The sequence below is a fragment of the Pholcus phalangioides genome, unplaced genomic scaffold (genome assembly GCF_987345545.1).
Source record: "Pholcus phalangioides strain wild (caught in Gottingen) unplaced genomic scaffold, Ppha-v1.0 ptg000008l_1, whole genome shotgun sequence".
NCBI lineage: Eukaryota > Metazoa > Arthropoda > Arachnida > Araneae > Pholcidae > Pholcus > Pholcus phalangioides.
The window spans coordinates 57,246,769-57,271,861 of NW_028301601.1; the positions used below are offsets into that span (position 1 = coordinate 57,246,769).

Consider the following 25,093-nt stretch of genomic DNA (forward strand, 5'->3'; position numbering starts at 1 on the left):
CTATCCCACTCGGTCGGAGGAGAAAGCTCTCTCCCTGCTTTACTTTTTCCTCCATGAATGTGACAGTATTTCCCGACGTGAGGGTACCGTTTAGCTCAAGGATGCCCAACTTTTATGAGAATGCGGGCCACTTCATTGGGGGTATGAAGACGTGTCATGGGCCACTTTAGTGATCTAGAAATGTGCCGCGAGCTACTTGAGTGATCTTGAACTGTGCCGCAGATCACTTAAACTATCTGGAAACATTTCCAGATCGTCACTTGGGTCACTTGAAACTGTTCCGTGGGTCACTTAAAAGACCTGGAAATGTGCCTTGGGTAATATAAATGATCTGTACAAATACAACGCCACAACAGGCAAAATGCACAACGAGGTGGCTGAGAAAAAGATGCCCATAACAAATATGGATGTTATATATTTAAAAAATACGGCAACCCAATTGAAAATGCAATCACAAACAATATATATACATCATAAAGTATTATACAATGCCCATAAAGAATACTTATGGTTGTCCTATTCTAAGTATGGATAGCTTCTTGATTTACTCCAACATGTAAACGCTAGTGCTTTTAAATAATAGTGCTGCAAGTGGTCACTCAAGCGGTCTGTAACTGTACCGTGGGTCACTTGAGTAATGTGGACCCGCGCCGAGGGACGCTCAAGTGCCCTGGAGCTGTGCCGTAAGTCACTTAAATTATCTGTAAATATCCCGTGGGTCACTTGAGTTATCTGGAAATGAGTCTCGGATTACTCAAGCGATCTGCAAATTTGTCGTGAGTCGCATTCGTACATTAGAAAGTTGTCTCTTTTGAGCCTAACAAAAGGAACCTCATGCTTTCAAGTGCAATATTCACTGAGATACCGTTGATTAAAGTTGTGGGGAAGGTGGTATCTCACTGAATTTAGAAAAGTTTTAACAGATTGGGCAACTTTGAAGAATTTTTTTCTCATGATTATCTCATAATGCAGTATACGTGCTGCTCTTTCTCTCATCTTCAGAGGTTTTTGAATAAAATTATCTCAGTTTATACCTAGAGGACAGGGGAACAGTGTAAAAGAATTAAATTTCGTTTCCCAATACGTATCCGGCTCTAGTAAACATCATTTATCTCGAATGGCTACGTTATTTATAGCGTAATAATTTTATAATTGAATGTATGTTTTCACGAAACCAACGATTCATAAGTTATTTGAGCTTAGAAGGGGACCCTGTACATATCTCATCAAGAAAAATTGAATGATACCTTATTCACGTGAGCAAATATTTAAGTTTGTGCACCAGACCGACTGCAAATGTACAATACAATGTACTGTGAAAATACCCTTAATCATACTCGCGTGACAAAGAGAACCATAGATATAATATAACCAATCTTAATCTTATGTCTATGGATAGAACAGTGGTGTCTACGGCCGAGATTACACTATAAAAGTTTTGTAAAAGCTCTTTGATAATTTGAAAAATTCCCCGCCAATAAGATCACCGATTGCATTTGCTCAATTTTAAAGATGCGTTTATTGGTTGAATTTTGCAAGTTTTATAAAAGATCTGTTATCAAACTTTCACAGTGTAATCTCAGCCTACGGATAGATCCTATTTGGACAAACGAAATCGGCGATCAAATTTCAAGCGCAACACGATTCCTTGATCGAAGTTGGACAGAAGACCCGGAAATAAGAACCCTTACTCTCACAATTGTACGATTATCGAATATGATACGGATATACGGTATATTTCCATTCTCTTTGTAAGGCCCAGCATTACATTATAAAAGTTTTATAAAATTCCATTTATAAAACTTGAAAAATGCAACCCCAATAACAGCATTGGTTGCATTTGCCCGAATGAAACCGGTAACCTAATTGGTTACATATACGTTTTAAGTTTTATATAAATGAACTTTTATAAAACTTTTATAGTGTAATCCCGGCCCAACAGAAACAAACATCCCATAAAATTTGAAAAATTCCACCAAAATAAGATCACCCATTGCATTTGCTCGAATGTAAACGATGCGTTTATTGGTTGAATTTTGCTAGTTTTATAGAAAGATCTGTTATCAAATTTTCACAGTGTAATCTCAGCCTACGGATAGATCCTATTTGGACAAATTAAATCGGCGATCAAATTTCAAGCGCAACACGATTCCTTGATCGAAGTTGGACAGAAGACCCGGAAATAAGAACCCTTACTTTCACAATTGTACGATTATCGAATATCACATACGGATATACGGTATGTTTCCATCCTCTTTTGTAACAGAAACAACCCTCTGACCTTTATTTATGATTCAGCAACGCCTTCCGTACTTTACTGACAGTTGTTTCTCAAGTTGTATTTGGGAAAGAGACTGGGCTTTTCTCACAGATGGGTTCTGGAAGGAGGAGGGGAATTAATAAGTGGTTGTCTTCACGTGTTTTTTTATGGATGGACCACAAAGATGTGGGGAGAAAGGTAGTTAAATGGTTCTATTGCTGTAATTTTGTGCAGAGAGCTTCGAAGAGAGCCACCAAACGGAATGGATATAGTAATGCCTCTTCGCAACGAAATTACACCGGCCAGAGTACGATTTATACGTGACTTATTAGCCGTGGTTTATTTTGAAAGAAATTCTGCTTCCCCCTTTTTTGGGGGAGTGTTTGTGTAAATCCTTGTTGGATTCACACAAAAAGCGATATCTCATACTGACTTGTCTTAATCAAGATTCTTGCGATTCTTTTTCCAGTTCATGGATACGACCTACTTGATGGATGGAATCAGGAAAATTTCGAATTTCTGTTGAATATCGAGGTTTCAGGACGTATCCAGGAGGGATTTGCAGAGCTGGGTGAACATATTTTGCGGATGAAGAGATTGTATTTTTTCGGCCTGAAATATACCGAGAAATTGAATTTTCCTGGATGTCATGCCGAAACTGGTATTTGGAAAGAAGAGGGATTTGCCTGCCCCGGGAATCGAACCCGGGTCCCCTTGCATACCGGGCAAGTGCGCTAACCAATACACCAGAGACACACACGCACATACTTTTCATATTTCCTCCATCCATAAAATTCAATTTCTCAGTATATTTCAGGCCGAAAAAAATACCATCATACAAAACGCCAACTGGGGCGAAAATTCCTGTAGTTAGAGGTTGCTATGACTCCACTCAGCGCTTCACGCTACTAATGCGTGTTATGAGGAATTGAAAAGTGTGTCTCTGGTGTACTGGTTAGCGCACTTGCCCGGTATGCAAGGGGGCTCGGATTCGATTCCCGGAGGAGGCAAATCACTTTTCTTTCCAAATATCGGCATGATCCAGAAAATTCAATTTCTCAGTATATTTTGCGGACTTTCTAAAATGTTTGTATTCATGACTCCTACAAAACAGAAGATGACAGAGCTGTATAGCGTTAAGTCTCTGGGAATTTCAGAATCGTTCGAGTATCTAATTGCATATACAGCCAAACTCGGTTACAACGACATCGAAGATTTCTGTGAAACTGTACGTAACGACCGAGGTCGACGTATTCAGGAATCTTTCAAGTATAAAAATTACAATCAGGTGCAATAAAGTACTATGCACGAAGTTGAATTTCCATAACTATGAGGGGCGATCATATTTTCTTGAGAAAAATGCGGGAAATTGGTATATGATCACTGGCTATAGCCAATTCTCGCCGAAGAAATGTTAGCAATTATCAGTGAAATTGTCAGTCTGCTTATAAACAGACCTTGGCGAGAAATACAGTGCTACAACAAGTCTACAGTGAATTAAAATGTATTCACGCAAAAAAGGTGCACATGCGCCACCTGTGGTGAATATTCATATTTTTATAGAGTCTTGTGCATAATTTCGACGATTTCTAAACTATTCAAATTATCTTTAACTTGAGTTTGGTTAAGATTATAAATTAAAATAACCCTGAAGAAACAGAAAAAAACGGGGCATTTTTGCATGACGAAATAGTCAGAAAGGGCAGCATTACAGAGAAATAGGGGAATGTCTCCCTTCACGAGTCACTAAAGTGATTTCTAGATGTGCTGCGAGAGTCACTCAAGTGATTTGGAACTGGGGCGTGATTAACTCAGATGATCGGTTGATATGCCACGGATCGCTTCAGTGGTTTAGGAATGTGCTGTGGGTCACTTAAGTGATATGCAAATGTTCCGCGGGTGGCTTAAAAGATCTCAAAAATAAGCTATCTTTCAAACCGAGTAAAACTCCGATCTATTGCCATGGGAAATTTACTACCGAAAACGTTCAAAGTCAGTGCCGTCTTAACGCATGAGCCCGACCGGACACAGCCCGGGGGGCCCTCAAGAGAAAAGGGGCCTCACAAAAATGAGATCTGGTAAAATTTTTCTAGAATTTACCAGGTAGGGCCTCAGAAAAATCACTTGGCCCGGGGGCCCATGATGTTCTTAAGACGGCCCTGTTCAAAGTGGGACCGTTATCAGCGGGATCGACTGCATTCCGCCGGTACAGAAGTTATCTGGGAACGTGCCACACGACACTTGAGCGATGTGAAACTGCAGTGAACTGAGTGACCTGGAAATGTGCCGCTTTGTTCAGTTCGTTTCATTTCATTTCATTTATTACATCAGTTTCATACAATAGTTTTTACAAAATTAGGTTTGAGGTTTCGGGCTACATCAGATGGCTTTCAGAGCCACATTTATCCCGCGGGCCACGTGGGGAGTAGAAAGCGTGTCTGAAAGTATGGACCAACAGCTCCAGATAAATTGCCATTGAGATTATCGATGAGATTCTAGAAAAAAAAACGCCATATGATCAAGTTCTGACGAGCTAGAATGAAGTCCCATTTAGGACTTGGGCTTGACATCCTATTGCTCGTCAGCGTGAAATTCCATCACCTTGGATCGCTGCAGCATACGACTGTGCGGTTTTTCAATTAATTCTCTTACTGGGATTCCAACCGAATCCAAGGAATCCGTGTAATTCCAGATAGGACAAGATCGTAACCCAACACTGTCTTCCATTCATCAGCATTCCTCCGACAGCCAAAAAAAAAAAAAAAATGAATGGAAACCCCCCCTAAAATGGGGGCGAAGTATTTCTGGGAATAGATGAGATCAAAACTAGTTAATGGGACCCAAATAATCTTGATGATTACTACAACCGCTTAAGGGAATATCCGTCCTCTCTCGAGCGAGAGGAAGCAGCAACAACAAAAAAGAGAAGAGAGAAATTGTGAAAGGGCCCATCATTAGTGAAGACAAGCCGTGAACAGGCTGACGAAGTGTCAAAAAACAGCGTTGCCTGTGAAAATTTTTCGACAACTGTTTTCGGGTATAGGAGGAGGTCGTTTCGCGCCTGTCATTCATCTTGTGCGATTCGTGCGATCCTGGCATGCTTCCCGGCGCATTCTTCTCGCAACATCTTGGCGTCAAGTACGGAGCAAAAAAACGGGATCTTCTTACAGAATGAATAACTGGAACTCCTGGAATTCTTGGCCTATTCCTACAGACAAAGACCGTCTTTGTTGAATGAATGAAGTCGAGTAAATTATACCTTCCCCCACCCCGTTACATTACGTTAGCCGGACCCCGTAGCAGCCGCAGGGAAAGCTGTGTCTGGTTTCGGTGTTTCCGTACCGTTCTGGTTGAAGAAAAGTTCCAATTTATGGAGTCTGGCAAGGGTCCCAATACTGTGAGTTAGTTAAGAACCCGAGATTTTATTATTACATGCATACAAACGGAAAAATTTATCCAGTTGCCTGAGGCCGGTATACATTTTGGCAACCCCTTCGTGTAATTTTTAGGGATCCGGAAAAATTTGGCATCCGACATTTCGTCCCGAAGTGGGCCAAGTGAGTGAGTGACATAATGTGTGACCAAGTGAGTGGGTGAGTGACCATATGACTGACTGCGTGAATGAGTGAATGATGCATGAGTGACTGAATGAGTGGCTGTATGAGGGATCAGGTGAATGCGTCTTTTTCATACATACACTCACACAATTGCTCACTCAGCCGTAAACTTACCTACTTAACCACTCACTTCGTCACTCATATGGCCACTCATTCATACGGTCCCTCACCCACTCACCAAGCTCCATCCGGGGCGAAATGTACCAGGGACGAAATATGCTAGGAGCAAAATATCGGGTACCAAGTCTCCGTAAACCGTAATTTTAAACGCAAAAAGGGTTAAATCAGCTTCCTACCCGGCACCAGACCCCACGGTTCTCCCTTAATTGTGGCCCCATTAATTACAGTTGGTTCAAGTATTAGTCAGTTTAATACCAGTTATGGTATTAAACCGACTAATACCATAGTACGTTCAATTTATCAAGGGATAATGAAAATCAATATTTACTTAATATATATAATGAGAGGTAAATTGAAAAGAGATGGAGAACCATGGGATAAAAAATCGAAATAAATATTTATATAATTTATCAGAGATTTTCGTCTGCGAAACTCCAAAAATTTAATATTCAATAAATTTTCCGATAAGTAATTTCTCAAAATTTCATCAAAAATAAATAAATTTCGAACTGTAATTATGGTTAAAAAACGATACATGTTTAATTCGGGGTCACTTCGCAACTACAGACTCCATTTTGGATAAAAATTTGGAAAAAAATTGGTTAAGTGCTGCTGATGGATAACCAGATGGTAACAGTAACTAAAGCTATGTAACAATACAACAACCGGAATCTTATGTTGGTATGATTGCTATCCGTCCAGTTTTTATTTAAAAAAATAGCCTAGAGTCAAGAATAAATTTGGGGCCAATTTGGTAAAATTTTGACAAAATTTCAGTCTGGAGAGAGTCTCAGTATTATTTAAAAAGCCCGTGATATTATCATTACGGCTAGAAACAGAAATTTACCCTGTCACCCGGGGTCGGTAAATAAATTTTGCCTCCCCTCTCCATGTAATTTTTTACGTAAAAACAGTTATTAAGCGCCTTTCCCGGACTAGCGCGTAGGTCAATAGACCACCTCCCTTAATTCCCTTTTAATAAGGTTAAATTTATATTTAGAGGAGAGATTCCCCCCCCCCCACCATGAGATATAAAATAAAAATCTATGTACAGTATCTATGATCCCGCTTATAACGTTTTTTCAAAAAATAGTCATGAAAAAAATGTTGTGAGCAGGAAAACGCTTTATACGGGACATCTTAATGAGAATTATATACATACTTAGGGTTGAGACCATGAAAGTAAGTCGTACTAAGCGGGATCGACGACTGCATTTACAGGAGGTTTCGCGGGGATTGATAGAGGAAACTAAAAATTTAATATTCAATAAATTTTTTTCGATAAATAATTTCTCCAAAGCTTATATAAAAAAATAAATTTTGAGCTATAATTTGTGTATGATAATTATTATTATTAAAAATTATGTGTTTAATTTAATTAGTTGGCAATTGTAGGCTATAAAAATTCGAATGATGTTTTATTCACGTACCACCAGATAGAAGCAGTAAAATAAAGTTCTTTAACACTACAACAGCCATAATCTTATCCTGGTACTTAGTTTCCAAAATTTTTGTGCTCCATCGCCCCCTTCATCAGCAATTTTTTCCTCCCATCGCCCCCCCCCAACTCAAGTGAACCCATATGATCCTATGTGAAGTCCGTAGCTTCTAAAGCCTCCCTGGACCATTCCATCGCCCACCGGGTGGGGGGGGGGGATATTTCCCACTGTGGAAAACACTGTCCTTGTAGGATTGATATCCGTCCCGTAGCCTGGCGTGAAGGATAAATTTGGACAAAATTTTAGGAATTTGGAAAGAGCCCCAGAGTGCTGTGAATTAGTCAAAAAAAAAGCTCGTGATTCTATTATTATAAATACAAACGGAAATTGAGTCCAGCATACATTTCGGTACACCCCCCTCCCCGTGTGATTTTGAACAAAAAAATAGGTTAAATCAGCGCCCATCTTGGTCCAGCCGCCGAGATACCAGACCCCTCCACTGCCCTCCCATGGTTGAGGCTCGGTAATAACACTAGGCTCAGTATATTCAGAGGAGAGATTTCCATGAGTTAATGAAAATCTATATAAAAAAGTTAACAGACAGTGTCTGGAAATAGGAAGTCTAATATTTAATAGATATTTTGATATATAGTTTTTTCTTAAAAGTTTACAACAAAAATTTGGAACTGTAATTAGTGCAGTCTTTTACTATTAAAATATATATTTTTTCTTCAATTTAGCCACTTAGCAACAATAGACTACGTTTTGATAAAAATTCCGAAGAAATTGGATAATATTATTGACTTGTCACCAGATGGAAGAAGTAACTTAAGTTCTGTAAGGCCGGGATTATACACTATAAAAGTTTGATGAAAGATATTTTATAAAAACTTGAAAATTCAACCAATAGACGCATTGGTTACATTCGAGCTAATGCAACCGGTGATCTTATTGGTTCAATTTTTCAAGTTTTATGAACGATCTTTTATCAAAACTTTTATACTGTAATCCCGGCCTAATACACAGTACCTACTGCACAACAGCCGGAATCTGATCCAAGTAGGATTGCTAAACGTCCCGTATTTTTTTTTTTTTTTTAATTGCCTAGGGTCAAGTATATATTTGGGCCCAAAATATGGAGTCTAGAGAGAGTCCCAGAGTGTTGTGTGAATTATTCAAAAGCCCGTGATTTTATTATTACTTATGGAAACGGAAATTTATTCAGTCACCCCTGGGGCCAGTATACATTTTGAATGCAAAAAATATTCAAATAAGCGCCCTTCTTGGTCTAGCGCGCTGGTCACTAGACCTCCACTGCCCTCCCATAATTGCGGTCCTGGTAATAACACTAGGGCAGAAATCGTCAACGATACATAAATTCTAATGTTTAATGAACCCTTTAATAAATAGTTTCTTAAAGAGGCGCTCTATAGCCCCGCTCCCCCCCCCCCTCAAGCCACAGCGCATGAAATGAGGAAGAGAGGGCCGGGTCTCCAGTGGTGTAGATGGTAGCATGCTTTCCCGGTATGCAAGAGCGCCTGGGTTCGAGTCGAGGCGGAGACGAGACGACTTTTCATTCCGAGTTCACTTGAGTATAATATCCAGAAAATATCTGTTTGATTGATATCTTGGGCTGAGAAATCATTTTCTCTTAAAAGTTTATATAAAATTTGAACTACAATTAGTACCGTAATTAGTAATTCAGTTTTTTTTTTCTTTGATTTGGTCACTTAGCAACAATAGACTACTACTACGAGCGTCAGAAGAAAGGTCTTTACCTGCCAAGCCTGGGGCAACCGTCAATAGATGGCGCACCTTCATTTGCCGCCCAACTCCAATGGTTGGAAATTGCCGTATATGATAGCAGTTGGTGTGCGTAAAGTATTGTGTTTTGTGAAGACGTCGAAAAGCCCGTGATTTTATCAGTACGGCTTGAAACAGAAACCTGGCAGCGGGTGGTTGGGGGCAGAATCCATTTTGGCGCTCCCTTTCGCTGTAATTTTTAACGCAAAAAACAGTAAATTCAACGCCTTTCTAGGATTAGACGAGTCACTAGACCCAACACCATCTATAGCAAAAAGCCTCCGCGCGAAACGTCTTGATGTCACTGAAGAAGGTTATCTTATATATAGCCATAGCGGTAGACCGACTTCACCCTCGTTTTTGTAATATATCCAGTGGCAATAGGCGAGATTACATTCTTCAGCGACGTCACGAGCTTCGAGCGAAAGCTTTCTGCTACAGATGGTGTTGCCGGCCCTCTTAATAACTGTAGGTTCAATTCACATTAAGAGGAGAGATTTCCGATCAGATAATGAAAATCCTTAATCCTTTATTGAGCCGAAAATTTCTAAGCTACATTGATTATACTAAATTATCAAATAAATAGATTCTTAAAGTTTATACAAAAAACAATTTGAACAATAATTATTACGATAATTATTTATTTCATTATTTATGTAATTATTTAATTCATTTAGTCACTTGGCAACTATAGACTACTTTTTGGATAAACATTCGGAAACGAATTGGATAATTGGATAATGTTAAATGCCGCGTCACCAGATGGAAGCAGTAACTAAAGTTCTGTACAACAGCCTGAACCTAATCCAGGTAGGATTGCTAGCCGTCCCGTATTTTTTAAGACACACCCTAAAAGCAAGAATAAATTTGTTCGAGACGCTCGTTTGTGTCCCGTGTTTTACGTTTGAGCAAGGGCCGTCTTAAAAGAGTTATGTGCCCCCCGGGGCCAAGTGATTTTTCTCGGGCCGTACTTGGCGAATTCTCGAAAATTTGAACCGGTTCTCATTTTTGTGAGGCCCCTTTTTCCTTGAGGACCCCGGGCTTGCCCTGGTAATCCCATGCGTTAAGACGGCACTGGCTTGAGCCAATTAATGCGATCTTTCCCGAGTATTCGCCATTGCAACCAAGATTTGACTACCGGAGCTCCAAATGAATCTGTTGTCGGTAATTATTGACGTGACGAAGAGAATAATCTCCGGAAGTAAAAAATAACAATATCTTATGGTTTGCAGGGTTAGCATTGTTATGGCACGGGAATTTTTTTTGAGAAAGGAAAAAAAACCTAAAAAAACAGTCGATAGGTGGCACTGGTACGAGTGACTACGGTGGAAATATGCAAATGAGACGGTTATAAGAACTTGCGCTTCTAATCCATAGCCAGTTCACCGTTGTCATGTATACATCCGGACCTGCCGTTGCTGGATTTGTGACTCGCCTGCAATGTGTTATTCCCTGTGTTGTGGTGGTCATACTGCTGTAATAAACGATTTGGAGGCATTCTGTTCGTTATTTGTGTGTCTTTTCTTGACTTGCGTACGTCAGCGCTACCTATCGACTGATTTCTTAGTTATTTTTTTTGCAAACCGTTTTTTATTTCGGTTATATTTTTTCCGGTCTTTATTCATTTTTAAAGTTTCTACGGACTTTATATATATATATATATATATAATACAAGTGAGATCGACTATATATATATATATAGTCGATCTCACTTGTAACGTTCCCATTTAGAACGTTTTCCCGCTTAGTGCGACTTGGTTTCGTGATCCACGCTCTAAGTATAATTATCATTAAAATTTCCCGTTTAAAGCGTTCTCCTGCTTACAACTTTTTCTTATGACAGTTTAGTTTTTTTTATTTTGAGAAACGTTATAAGCGGGATCCACTGTACATATTCACATCAAAATATCGAAGGCAGCTGGCAACAACAGATCAACACGAAAAACGAGATAATTCTAACAACACAAATACGTTAGATTAGTGATTCCCGAAGAGTGCATCGCGGCTCATAAGGGTTCGTCGTCAACTTTTGTCAGAGGCATCGCAGTGAACTGGGATACTGATGAATGACTGTTAGGCGCTTGAGAGGGTTCTTTGTTAGACTATTCTGGGGAGCCGCGTATATACACACACACACAACACATTCTTGCATATGTAAGAGATTCGTTAGAAATCCCTCAGGTAAATGTTAACAAGGTATGATCAAGTAGAGTAATGGGTAAATCTTTCGCGGTAAACACTCCGGCTCATGAGCACGGTTAATTCATGTCTGTAACTATTGCCATAGGCGTTTATTAACTGATCGCCGAGAAAAAAACACGTCCCGTATTTAAATTTTTGCAATATGGTGGTTTTGAGTTCCGGTTCTTGCGGCAAGAGGGTTTATTTTTAGACCCTCAAAAATACGGTATTTTTCTTAATATAACCCGTGGATGAGAATTACACTAGATCAGTGTATATTAACCACCGAGCTGCGGCCCAATACCGGGCCCTAACACTAGTCACACCGGGCCGTGAGAGTGTGATTCCACTTTCATTTTCCCATCAATTTCTCGTTAGTTGTGTGCGTACAGCCGGCCCTTTCACTTACGTAAAAAGAGATTTACCGGACCGCGGGCTCCTAAAGGTTGAGAACCACTGCACTAGATTGAGGTGGGTGGGGGGGGGGGGAATCGTATAGTTCGCAGTAGTGAATAATCCTCATGTGAAAATTTCATCTATCAATAATGAAATTTTAAGAAATTGGGGAAGTGGGGGCTGTTTGTCCCGTTTTTTTTTGTATTAAAAATATGACTATTTCCCCATTCACATTTACAAAGTGATTATGTAATTCCACTTGCCACATTTCACTGGTGAACCGGTGATCATAGAGGCATAATTCCAATTAGGAAAGTTGTATAGTTATTAAAATATAAAAATTAACTCTTTCTGTGCTTCATTCATATAAGATGTTCTCTTATTAGATCTCGGATATAGCGATCGGTCTGTTGAAGCTCGGGCATTTACAACAGGATTTGACTGTAATTAGCAGTTAATTGAATTTTAAATAGCTGTTAAATTTTACTAAAAATATAATTTTAGATCCAAATATAAATGATTACGTTCGTATTAGGCCTCCTGTCATAGATCAACAATTCAATCGCTTGTTGAAGCCGTGAAAAATGGCTCAAAATGTCAAGTCACTTCCCATGAAATTTCAATATATATTCGGTATCCATTTGAAATTTCATAAATTTGTTTTTAACAAAAGAACAGTTAGGGGTCATTAAAATATTACGTAAGTGATGGGAGTGGGGATGGTTTCTGGTTTGCTGACTTTTGATGACAAATACAAACAAATACAAATACAACGCCACAACAGGCAAATTGCCCAGGGGGATGTTTGAATGAAGCTTACGTTATCCAATTACCCTTTATTAAAATACGTTTTCTCAATAAGGGACCATTCAAGTATTACGTAAGCAGATTTTTAGCCATTTTTGACCCCCTTTCCCCCGGCCTTGTCAGCAAAACACTGACCACCCCTTTCCCCCCCCCCCCTTGTCAGCAGAATTTCGTCAGCAGCTTAGAATATTTCATATCTCAAAAAGGGGTGGTTGATGGCGTAAGCAACCTTCAAACCTCCCTCTCCCTTGTCATCAAAAGTCAGCAAATCCGAACCCCCCCCCCCCCGATGCTGACGTAATACTTGAATGACCCCTTACTCGGTGTGCGAAAAGCGCGAGAAAAACCTTTCTCTAGTTTGTGAGCATTTGAACAAATATCTATTCTCCCCCTATTGATAGTCCTGTTACGGAGCCACTTCAGTGATTTCTAAATGTTTCGCGTATCGTTCAAGTGATCTGGAAAATTTGTCGCGGGCCGTTCAGGCGATCCGCAATTATGCCGCGGATCACTTAAACAATCTGGGAATTTGCCGCTGGTAACATGAGTGATGTAGAACTGCACTGGGGGCCACTTCAGTGTTCTAAATCTGTGCCACATGCCCCACACTCGAGGAATTTCTAAATGTTCCACGGCCCACTTGAGTGTTCTGGGACTGTGTCGCGGGGAGCCAGTTAAGTGGTATGTGAATGCGCCGCGTGCCTACTTGAGTGATCTGAAAATGTGCCACGGGCCGCTTAAATGCTCTGCAATAGCGCCACGAGCCGCTTAAATGTCCAACGATTGTGCCACGGGCCGCTTAAATGCTCTAGAATTGTGCCACGGGTCACTTAAGCTATCTGTAAATGTGGTGCTTAGTTTATGTTTGGTCCATGGGTCATGGGTTTGGCCTATATTCTCCCTATTGATAAGTCCTCCACGGAGCCACTTTAGTGATCTCTAAATGTTCCGCGTATCCTTCAAGTAATCTGGAAATGTGTCGCAGGGCCACTCGATTCATAGGTGATCTGCGACCGTGCTGAGGGTGGTCCGTAAATGGCAGTGGTAACTTATGCAATCTGGAAATGTGTCGCAGGTCGCTCGAGTGACCTGGAACTGGGCCGTGAGAAACTTAAGTAACCTGGAACAGTGACCCAGGTCACTTAAGTGATCCGTAAATGGGCAGTGTTTAGGATTTTTTTTTCTCCTTATATTTCAGAATTTCCTCCGGCATGTCCTCGACCTCCGGGGCAGTGAGCCAAAATCACGCGAATAACAGAGCCTGGTCGTGCTCGGTCCGTTCCGTTCTGTAAATAGGTAGCGGGGGTCACTTATATGATCTGTACATGCACCACGCGGGGCACGCAAATTTTGTGTCAATGTACCACGGGTCACTTAAAATAACTGCTTATGCGCCGCGTAAGTTGATTTTTACAAAATTAAGTTTGAGGTCACGGGCCACATCAGATGACTACAAGGGCCACATTTTGCCCGCGGTCCGTGTATGTTATGGGCAAATATATTTTTTTGGTAAAAAATGCTATTACGGAGCATTTTCTGCCGCTAAAAATCCCAGCTCTCCCATATCTATTATAATTTGCAAGTTATGAAAATTATATTCATTCCCGATTTTAGTAAAATTAATTTAGAAAAAAATTTAATACAGGTCATCCCGCTTATAACGTTTCCCCGCTTAGTACGACTCATTTTTTGTGGTCTTAACTATAACTAATTCCAGTCAAGATTTCCCCGTTCAAATCGTTTTCCGTGTATAATGTTCCCGCTTATAACGTTTCTCGCTTAGCACGACTCACTTTTGTGGCCTTAACTATAACTAATTCCCGTCAAGATTTCCCCGTCCAAATCGTTTCCCGTGAATAATGTTCCCGCTTATAACGTTTCTCGCTTAGCACGACTCATTTTTGTGGTCTTAACTATAACTAATTCCCGTCAAGATTTCCCCGTTCAAATCGTTTCCCATGTATAATGTTCCCGCTTATAACGTTTCTCGCTTAGCACGACTCACTTTTGTGGTCTTAACTATAACTAATCCCCGTCCATAGCGTTTCCCCCGTATAACGTTACCGCTTATAACGTTTCCCGCTTAGTCCGCGACTCATTTTTGTGGTCTTAACTATAACCAATTCCGTCAAGATTTCCCGTTCAAAGCATTTTCCCGCTTGAAACGTTTCCCGTAAGCGTTATAAGCGGGATCGACTGCAGTTAATTTTTCCATTCGGAATCCGTTTGGAGAAAAGAAGTTGTTGCCACACATCATCGTGGAAAGAGCGAAAAAAAAAAAAGAAATGATGTTGGGCGAGATGGGGGGAGGGGGGGCGAATAAGTTATTACAGCGATGTGAGAAATTTACGGAGCATCGCCATCATGTGAATGTCCCGCGAAGCTGATGATGAACGAGTACAGGATGAAGCCGACAGTTGCCTGATGACCGACTGTCATTCGCGTTAGAGATAATAATAATAATAATAAAAAAGAAGAGTCAAAAAAGAATTTGGCGCTGGTACCGGTCGCGAACAAGGCACGCGTTGTGCTCGCGCTACAACCGACCCCACTACTCACATCGGTGCTCCTCATCATCATCAAAGACTGCGAGGGACCGCGCAAATATGTAATCTGTATGTTAGCTGTCGTCCGAATTTCATCGAAATCCATGACGGTTCGTTTTTAATGGTGGTCGGGGGACGCAGAGACAGTGCTGTCTTAATGCATGGGCCCACCCGGGCACGGCCCGGGGGCCTCAATAGAAAAGGGACCTCACAAAAATGAGATCTGGCTAAAATTTTCTAGATTTTACCAGGTAGGGCTTCGGAAAAATCACTTGGCCCGGGGGGTCCCATGATGCTGTTAAGACGGCCCTGCGGAGAGGCGCAGTGTCGTAACTAGCCATTCCTGTGCAAGAATTTGCATTTAGGCTCCTTCTGGCTCATTTTTGGGCCCGGAATGGCCCATTGTGGGACCCCTCCTCCTCCCAAGTGGGTGCAATTGTTGCACTTGTATAGTTACGGCACTGCAGAGGCGTATTAATGGTTTTGCCGCCTGTGGGCTTTACAAATTTTGTCGCCGCCCTTCTCCCATTCAAGTCTAATTTTATTGACTCAAATTTACAGTCCTGCGCTATAACCCTCTTCACCCCCTCCCCCAACACCTGTAAAAACACCTCTGTCTATATAACTCTACAGCAGAGGTCTTCAACATTTTTCTAGTAGTGAGCACTCTGCCTGTATCCTCGAAATCCATGATGGTTCGTTTTTCGATCATGGGGGACGCAGAGGCGCAGTGCCCTAACTACCCATTCCTGGCAAGAATTTGCCATTTCAAATACCGGCAGAGCCGGTCTTAAGACAAAGTAGCACCCGGTGCGAGATAAAAATTTGGCACCGTCCTACTTATTAGTTATGTGATTATTCCCAAATGGTGTGTCGCGGCCATAGGGAGCCCGACATCAATCATGAAAATATTTCCCTATGCAGCACATAGGCCCAAATTGTCTCAGCATACAACAAAATGTTTAGTTTTCAAAATCAGTGGAACACACAGCAGTCCATGGCTTCTTAACGGGTGAAGCAACAGGGCCTGAGCCCGGGGGGGGGGGTTCCCAGAATCGAACAGGGATCCCTAAATTAATGAATTTTTTTAATCAATTCTGAAAATATTTCGCTCATGAATGTATCATATATTTTAGCCATTCCTGGCCCTGTGCAAGAATTTGCATTTAGGACTCTTCTGGCTAACTGTTGAGCCCAGAATTTAGACCCTCCCCCTCCAAGTGGGCCCTGTGTGGGTGCACCTGCCTAGTTACGGCACTGCAGAGCAATATTAATGGTTTTGCCGCCTGTGGGCTTTACAAATTTTGTCGCCGCCCTACTCCTATTCAAGTCTAATTTTATTGACTCAAATTTGCAGGCCTGCGCTATAACCCTCTTCACCCCTCCCCCCCCCCCACACCTATAGAACACCTATCTATATAACTCTTCAGCAGAGGCTCCTTCAACCTTTTTCTAGTAGTGAACACTCTGCCTGTACCTATCATCAAACGAAGAGCACCCTTACGACAAGTTTGGAATACCGACAAATTAGGATGATTTCAATCCTTCGATGCAATTTGTACAAGGTGTTTACTTTGCGGGACGTTGTTCAACTGCTTGCGAGCACGAAATCGGACACGAGCATCGAGCACTCTGGGTATTTCGCAAGCAACGGGTTGAAGATGCCTGGTCTGTAGGTCACTCTTATCGTCATTCGCATGCTCACGCACTCTTTTGCCTGCTTACATGCTTGCACAAGCTCTAGGTCACAGTTTTGGTCGCTCACTGTCTTGGTCTTTCGCTCTCTAGGCCCCTCTGTTAGTCATTCTCATGCTTACACAATGTTTTGGTCGCTCACTAACCTGGTTCCATGTCGCTAGGTCTCTCCCTCGCTCAGATCTCTCTAGGTCACTTTTTTTGCTCACTGACCTGGCATCTCACTCTCTAGGCCCTCTTTTGGTCATTCACATGCGTACAAACTGTTTTTGCCATTCACATGTAGTGGCCCCAAACCTAGTTTTGTAAAAATGAACAAAGCGGCACATAACAGATCATTCAAGTGACCCGTTATGCAGTTCCACATCACTTGAGTAACCCGCGGGACAGTTCCAGATTAATCAAACGGGCCGCGGCACATTTACAGGCCACTTAAAGTCTCTTAGAGATTAGGAGCTCCAACCCCAGTAGTACTACGTCGATCGGACATCCGCGCTAAGTTGATATGATGGCTTTGGGAGAGCCCGTGGCCACCAGGCCGATTCTGGGCGGGAACACAGCAGGTCGCTCAAATGGCCCGAAGTCCGTAAATTAATCAATTACGGATGACTTGAGTGTCCCGCGACATATTAACCGATCACTTGAGTGATTCGCGGTACATTTATAGATCACTTGAGTGACCCGTGGCCCATTTACATTTCACTTGAGTCATCCGTGACACATTTACAGATCACTCAAATGACCCACTGTACATTTATAGATCATTCAAACGAACTGCAACACACAACCAAATCATCTATGTGACCCGTGGTGCCGTTCTAGATCACTTAACTTAGTGTCCCACTCTCTTCTAAAAGTTGAGGAGCACCCTCGGTCTAATTAGCCACACGTAAATAAAATGACAATAGAAAGACAAAAATGGCCGAAAACATCATAAGCAAGCCCTACGTCGCGGAATAAAATTGGTAAAAACTCCCACGATACGTGCTGAACATGACTGAAACATGGTGGTTTTGTCCTCTTTTTTTAAAAAGAGACCAAGTACTGAAAAGACTTGTAATTTCATTTTTTTGACGGAAAAAAAGGATTATGGGGTAAAAAAAATAAAATAAAGGTTTAGTGTTCGTTGGAAGAAAGGGGGAAAAAAAAATCATTTTCAAGTCCATGGAAACGAACGGAAACATGAAATGATGGATGTTTGGGGAAAGAAACGTGTCACATGAGAAGGAATCTTTTAAAAAACTCAACACTTGTCTATAACATTGTAAAGGGATATTCTTTGCTAGAGTAAAAATGGGGGGGAAAAAAGAAATGATGAAAATATCCCTTTTTTTCCACTCTTTTCGAGGCCTTGAAGCCGTGATTGATTGCTGAAATTCTCCAAAAAATAGGAGGAAACTCATTTTATTTTTCCTTTTGCACCCAAAAAGAAAATTCCCTCTATATCATTTTTTTCCTAGAAAAAAAAAATCATTTTTTCCCTTATTATTATTATTATTAAAAAAAAAATTGATGAGTTGTTGAAAGGAATTCTGGGTGAAATAATCGAAAGAATGTGTGAATTTTTTTCTTTAAATTTTAATTACCGTATATACTCGTGTATAAATACAAATACAACGCCACAACAGGCAAATTGCCCAACGAGGTGGCTGACTTAAGAACATCAGGGATCCCCGAGCCATTTTTTGGAGGCCCTACCTACTACTGCTACACCACACATGCACCCCCTCAACGAATCGGTACAGGCGGGAATGTGCGTGTACGTGTACTGAAACCTTACGTGAAGTTTTTTTTTGTTTCTCTGTAATGCTTGTTATGTGTAGTGCTGCCATCTGCCACCAATTTTTCTAACTATGAGTGAAGTGTTATTATTGAATGATTTATCGTTGTAGGACTGTTGCTCTCTGTGGCGAGACTTTTTAACGGGGAGATCGGCTCGCATTTGCGCCTTGAAGTTGGGAACCACAGTAAAACCAACTTCAGCCGACCACCACTGTGGGGTTCGAACCCGGATCCTCGCATCGCGATTCCGTCACTATAACCACTCGACCACAACAGTGTTTTTGTGGAAAAATTCGATCCTCAAGTGGGGGGGGGGGAGGGGGTGTGTCGGCTTATCCTCTGGTCAGTTTGTTATGAGAAACTATCGATCCCCGCAATCACTAGTCATTTCTGTAGCAGTGTTCGAGAAACCAGCGTTATTGGGATGGGATATGTTCAAATCCCACAGAACGGATAATGTCAAAGCCGAGGCAAAGAAATCGAAAACATCATTGGCTTTGATACCAGGTGGGCTAACGTCGATTGTACAGCCTTTAGATGTATATTAGATGTAGCCTTAGATTGTAGGCATCAATAAGCCTCTCAAAGACTATTTAAGGGATTTGTGGATCGATTGAATGAGTTCCGATGATAAAGAAACTCCAAAAAAAGTGGTGCCTTGAAGAAACCTGAGATTGGCCTAGTGTGCCGATGAGTACGAGGCGTCGAATTCTATTTCCGCCGAAATTATATATAATATATCTATAATTTCGGCGGAAATAGAATGATAACAATAATGATTATAATAATAATAATAATATATATATATATATATATATATACAGTCAAACCTCGTTAGTGCGTCACCCGGTTAACACGTCACTCCGCTTAACGGGTCACGTTTTGGAAGTCCCAATTGTCCTCAGACAGGAATTGGCACAGCTATGACTTACTCCGTTTAACGAGTCACTCCGCTTACTAAGTCATATTTTTGCTCTCCCAAGAGTGACTCATTAACGAGGTTTGACTGTATATCATCCGATCCTTCAAAAATGGTTGCATCAGCAATGCGATGGACGGAACTGAAGATGATATCCTCTTTGAAAGTGACAATGGCAATGACAGCCCAGATGAGGATAAAAACGAAGATGCCGCACCCCCCATGATGATCTGATGGATTACGATGAGCTTGGAGACTCAGAAGAAATGGATTAAAAAGTTTGAATCATTTTCTATTGTAAATTACCGTAAGCTGTTCATTTTGCATGAAAATATAAGAATTTTTTTTCTTTAAAATGCACGGATTTTTTTGGAGGTCGGCTTACACACGGGTTTTCAATTTATTGCGGTTTTGGTGGTCCTGAAGTTGGGGGGTCGGCTTATACACGAGTATATACGGTATGTGTGTTTTAAATATTTAAATTATGTGAATATACATGTTTTCTTTTAGCATTAGTTCTATCGTTTTATTGTGCTTCCATCTGTCGATACAATAGAGAATTTTCTCAGTGGTAAACTAAAAATGAGTTTTTTGATCTATTTCATTAAATTTTTCGCGTTTAATTGATAACCAATTTATACATTTGTTTGATTTTTATCAAAAAATTTACATGACTGTTATTTATTTTAGCGTTTGTTCGGAAACAAAATTAGCTAGCATCAAATAAATACATACATACACACATTTTACGATCCGACAAGTCCCATGGTGACTAAAAAATCGGTGTGTGTGCGCGCGCGTGTGTGCTGGCACTTAAAATTTCCCAGAAGTGACTGCTTAATTATAGTCCGCCGACCACGTGATGAATTTTCGCTGCGTCACGTCACGTCGGATGATTTTATTCAATTTTTTTTTTTGGTAAAACGATTGCACATCGAGAAAAGTTCATCAGTGACTGAGCTTTCACGATTGGCATGTCCTTCTAGGATAAAATAGAATCGTTTCACGTGACATGACGTGCCGTAGCCAATTCTCATCTCGTGGTAGGAGGACTATAGTGTCTATGGATACCACATAATTTTCTGATTTCAAGACAGTTCGTTTTTTAACATAGGATAGGAAATGAATACCACATGTCCCGAAATAGTCGAAGAAAACATTATTTACGAACGTTTCTTTTACTAAAAACCATGTTTGGCTCCTAAGAAATTTGGCTGGCACGTAAATTTTTCTTTGATTTGTCAAGCCTTGCCCGTCAAATATTTGTACTAGATTGATTCACCCATAGGACTACCGATAAGCAGAATCCATCGACTCTACCCGTAGCAGGAATATAAAGTCGAAAACTTTTTGAAACCATCATCTTAGGCATTTTGGAATAAGCAACTTTTACCCGTTGCTCGCGAGCACTACAGTGCTCACTAAATTGACTAAAATTGTTTTCTTTCACACGAAGTAGTGATCAACTTCTCAATTAAACAACCCCATCCAAATTGTACTCAGCGATTAGAGAATTGTGGTGATTTAAGTTTGAGAGAACATATCAGAGAGTTATCATATACACTCAAACCTGTTTTTGTGCGGTGGATAGGGACCGCTTAAAAAAAGTCTCACGTAGAAAATAATTCAAAATCTTAAGAAATAACTAGAAATTGCTTTTTTTTTAACGAAATCGAGACACAAGGCTGGGCAGCTACTTGGAATCTCGCCAAACCTTTTGGAATCTGATTTAGAAAATACACATGCGAACATTTTTAAATATTTCATTTACATATGCACTTATTTTACACATACAAAACTGTTCAAAATGCTGTGGTGGTCGAGTGGTTATAGTGCCGGACTCGTGATGCGAGGATCCGGGTTCGAACCCCCACAGTGGTGGTCGGCTGAAGTTGGTTTTCTGTGGTTCCCAACTTCAAGGCGCGAATGCGAGCCGATCTCCCCGTTAAAAAGTCTCGCCACAGAGAGCAACAGGCCTGCAACGGTAAATCATTCAACCATAACACTTCACTCATAGTTAGAAAAACTGGGGGCAGATGGCAGCACTACACATAACAAGCATTACACAGAAACAAACTTTACGTCAGGTTGCACTACACGTACACGCACATTCCCGCAGGTACCGATTCGTTGGGGGGGTTCCGCGGGGGGGGGGGTGCATGTGTGGTGTAGCAATAGTAGGTGGGGCCTCCAAAAAATGGCTCGGGGATCCATGATGTCTTAAGTCAACCACCTCGTTGGGCAATTTGCCTGTTGTGGCGTTGTATTTGTATTGTATAACCATTATCCTTCGTAGACTGACAATACGCGAATTTTCTTGTGGTAAACTGGTTCAAAATCGCTTTCGTCACTTGAAGATACTACCTCGCACTCGTTTAGAGTTGACTTTTTTTCAGTTACCCAATAGCCGGTGATGAGTTTTTGCGACGACTGTTGTTTCACTAGACGCTTGTATATATCTCGGTAGCCAGATATACAAGATTGAAGCTCCTTTTGGAATTTTGAAGTTCTTTCAGAATTGGCATCGATTGCAAGAAAATGACCTTCTAATTTACTGCAAAGTTCGAGTCCTGCATAGATTTTATCTGCTGTCATATAATCGGGTTCTTCTTGCCCATCAGTAACATCTGTTACGTAATTTATAATGTCATCATCCCTTACGGTTTCATCCTGAATCATTTCGACAAGATCATTTTCACTGAAAGTATTAAAACCTCCGCCGATGCCATGTGCTAGCGTAACGATGTGATGAAATATCAAAAATCGAAAAAACTAAATGGCCGATCAAGCCTACTAATTTTTTTTATTGATAACTTCTTCAGTTATGTTCTAATTTGATTGAAATTTTCATAAACCGCACAAAAAAAATTCGCACAAAAACAGGTTTAAGTGTAGGTGCTCTCTTCTATTGATTATGATATGATCATACACGGTACTTGTGTCTCAAAAAATGTTGAAAGCCAGTAGAAATTTTATAGCTTCGGCTACTGTTCTGTCTATCCGACTTGATTAATGACCTTATTTTAAAAATGACCCTAAATCAGGTGTGGATACGGAGAAGAGCGATCGCGACGCCAAAAGCGAGGTAGTATGGATAAAATTTGTCTACCCCGTAAAATGCGGGATGATCTTCGAATCAGCACAATTAGTCGACACTTGCGAAACACACACACACATTGCATATAGAAATGTCCTCTCCACTTGTCAATACAAGATTTATCGAAAGACTGGTTATTTGTGGCGATGAAGATTACACAAGGAAAAAAATTCATTACTGCCCCCACGGGGACTCGAACCCCGGTCTCTCGCCGGACGAGCGCTCTACCATCTGAACTATAGAAGCAGGCGGAATATTTCAACGTTGGAGCGTATATACATGTTGAAAGGCACCGTACACGGACGGCGTCAACAATCAACTAATACAAACATGATGCCGTCTTTCAACATGTATATACGCTCCAAGGTTGAAATATTCTGTCTGCTTCCGTAGCTTAGATGGTAGAGCACTCGTCCGGCAAGCGAGAGACCGGGGTTCGAGCCCACCGTGGGGGCAATGATGAATTCTCTTCCTTGTGATCTTCATCTCTACAAATATCCAGTCTCTCAATGAATCTGGTATACACACGCATTGGACCCGCGTCTGCTCTAAGCTAAGCGTTTTTAAATGATATGTTGTGGATTTTTAACAGATTTTTCGAATAAAAAAGGAAAAATGTAGGTATTAAGTTGAATATCATCCTTATCAGAAATAAAGATAATCGCTTTCAACTAGAGGGCGTCATTCAAGCTTTGATACACTGCGGGCCAAAAAAAAAAACAGTCTATGAAGCAAAGGCCTAAGCCATATTGCTAGATTCACGCCATGCCGTTTCAGCAGGTGAGCCAAATGGTGCTAAGGGCTTCGACGTCATGCAAGGAAGCTCAAAATTATTGGAAAATTTCATTTGTTGTTAGATTTTTTTCATTAAATATGAGTTTTCTTTTTGATATTCTAAAACTATTTTTTTTTCCCATCAAACACCAGTTTTCATTAATTCTGAAATTATTTTTTTCATTAAATATGAAGCTCCATTATTATTATCAAAAAATATTTCTTTCAATAACAAATACAAATACAACGCCACTCTATAGATATTTTCATAAACTGTGAATTTTCATGAATTTCAAAACACTTTTTTTTCTACAATCATTTTAAAATTTCCATAATTTAATTAACTCTGAAATTATTTCTCTCATTATTCCTGAAATTGTTTTCAAAAATTAATTTTTAATTTAAAGTATTTCTTTCAACAATCCTCTGGAATACACTTTCCATCGAGGTTTTATATATTTTCAGCATTTCTATATAAATTACATTAACATTTACTAATTATACGATTACAAAATTTTAATATCATATTTTACTACATACTGTTAATGTTATGAACCAAAATTTAAAGTCTATCACATATATTTGTCTAAATACAGTGTTTTATAGATGATGCGTAGAATGAAATTTCTAAAATTCACACGTTGATCAACAAATCTGAGTGTAACTTATGAGCATACCATGCAAGCCTTTAAATTTTGGTTCACGACCACACCAATACTAGCTGAATGTACTGTGAGAATAACAAAACATTACATTCATAGAATTTTTTGCAATGCCACATGAATTTTGCATAAAATCTGACATAAAAATGACTTTTTCATATGAAATGGCATAGATAGTTCAAAATTTATTATTGTTTTCATCGTTTTGGGCACTTTCTATCAAAAAAAATGTTATTGAAGCTCACTCCTCAGTACCATTTTATAGAAAAGTGCACTCGAGCGTAGTCGGATACCTAAAAAAAAAGCTCGAAATTTAGGCCAGAAATTTTTTATTTTTTTTTTATTCTTAAAATTTTGCAATAATGAACAAAAATGAGCTGATAAATTAATTTTGCTGTTTCTTTAACCCCGAATTTCGTGAGCACCCTTTCAGCCCGGATTATATTTGAATACGCGCATGTAAAATTCATTTACGGATGGCTCCACTGTAAGGAGCCATTCAAGTATTACGTAAGTAGATTTTCAGCCATTTTTGACCCCCCCCCCTTGTCAGCAAAGGTCAGCAAAACACTGACCCCCCCCCCCCCATCTCCCTATCAGCAAAATTTCGTCAGCAGCTTAGAATATTTCATATCTTCAAAAAGGGGTGGTTGATGACGTAAGCAACCTTCAAACCCCCCTCCCCCCTTGTCAGCAAAAGTCAGCAAATCCGAACTCCCCCCCCCCCCGATGCTGACGTAATACTTGAATGACCCCAAATGCATGTAAATATCATTGAATTATATTGCTGAATGTGCCACGGGATTTCGAGGACAAGTTTCGATGAGAAGTTTAAAAACCATTGCTCAGATAGAAACGAGCTTGAAATTAGGGGATTTCGAAACCCCCCCCCCCCTCCATGGTACTAGACCCTTGACAGAGATGGAAAGGAATTAACATCATCACAGCCACTTCCACTGATATGTCCATCCACCCCAATGTCCTTCAAACAACCA

The 25,093-nt window shown here is 40.4% G+C and overlaps 1 protein-coding gene across 2 annotated transcripts in view; it reads right to left on the minus strand.

Moving 5' to 3' along the window:
- Window positions 1-25,093, minus strand: part of LOC149084587 (uncharacterized) — a 112,259-nt gene that overhangs the window by 6,893 nt on the left and 80,273 nt on the right. The window lies entirely within an intron of this gene.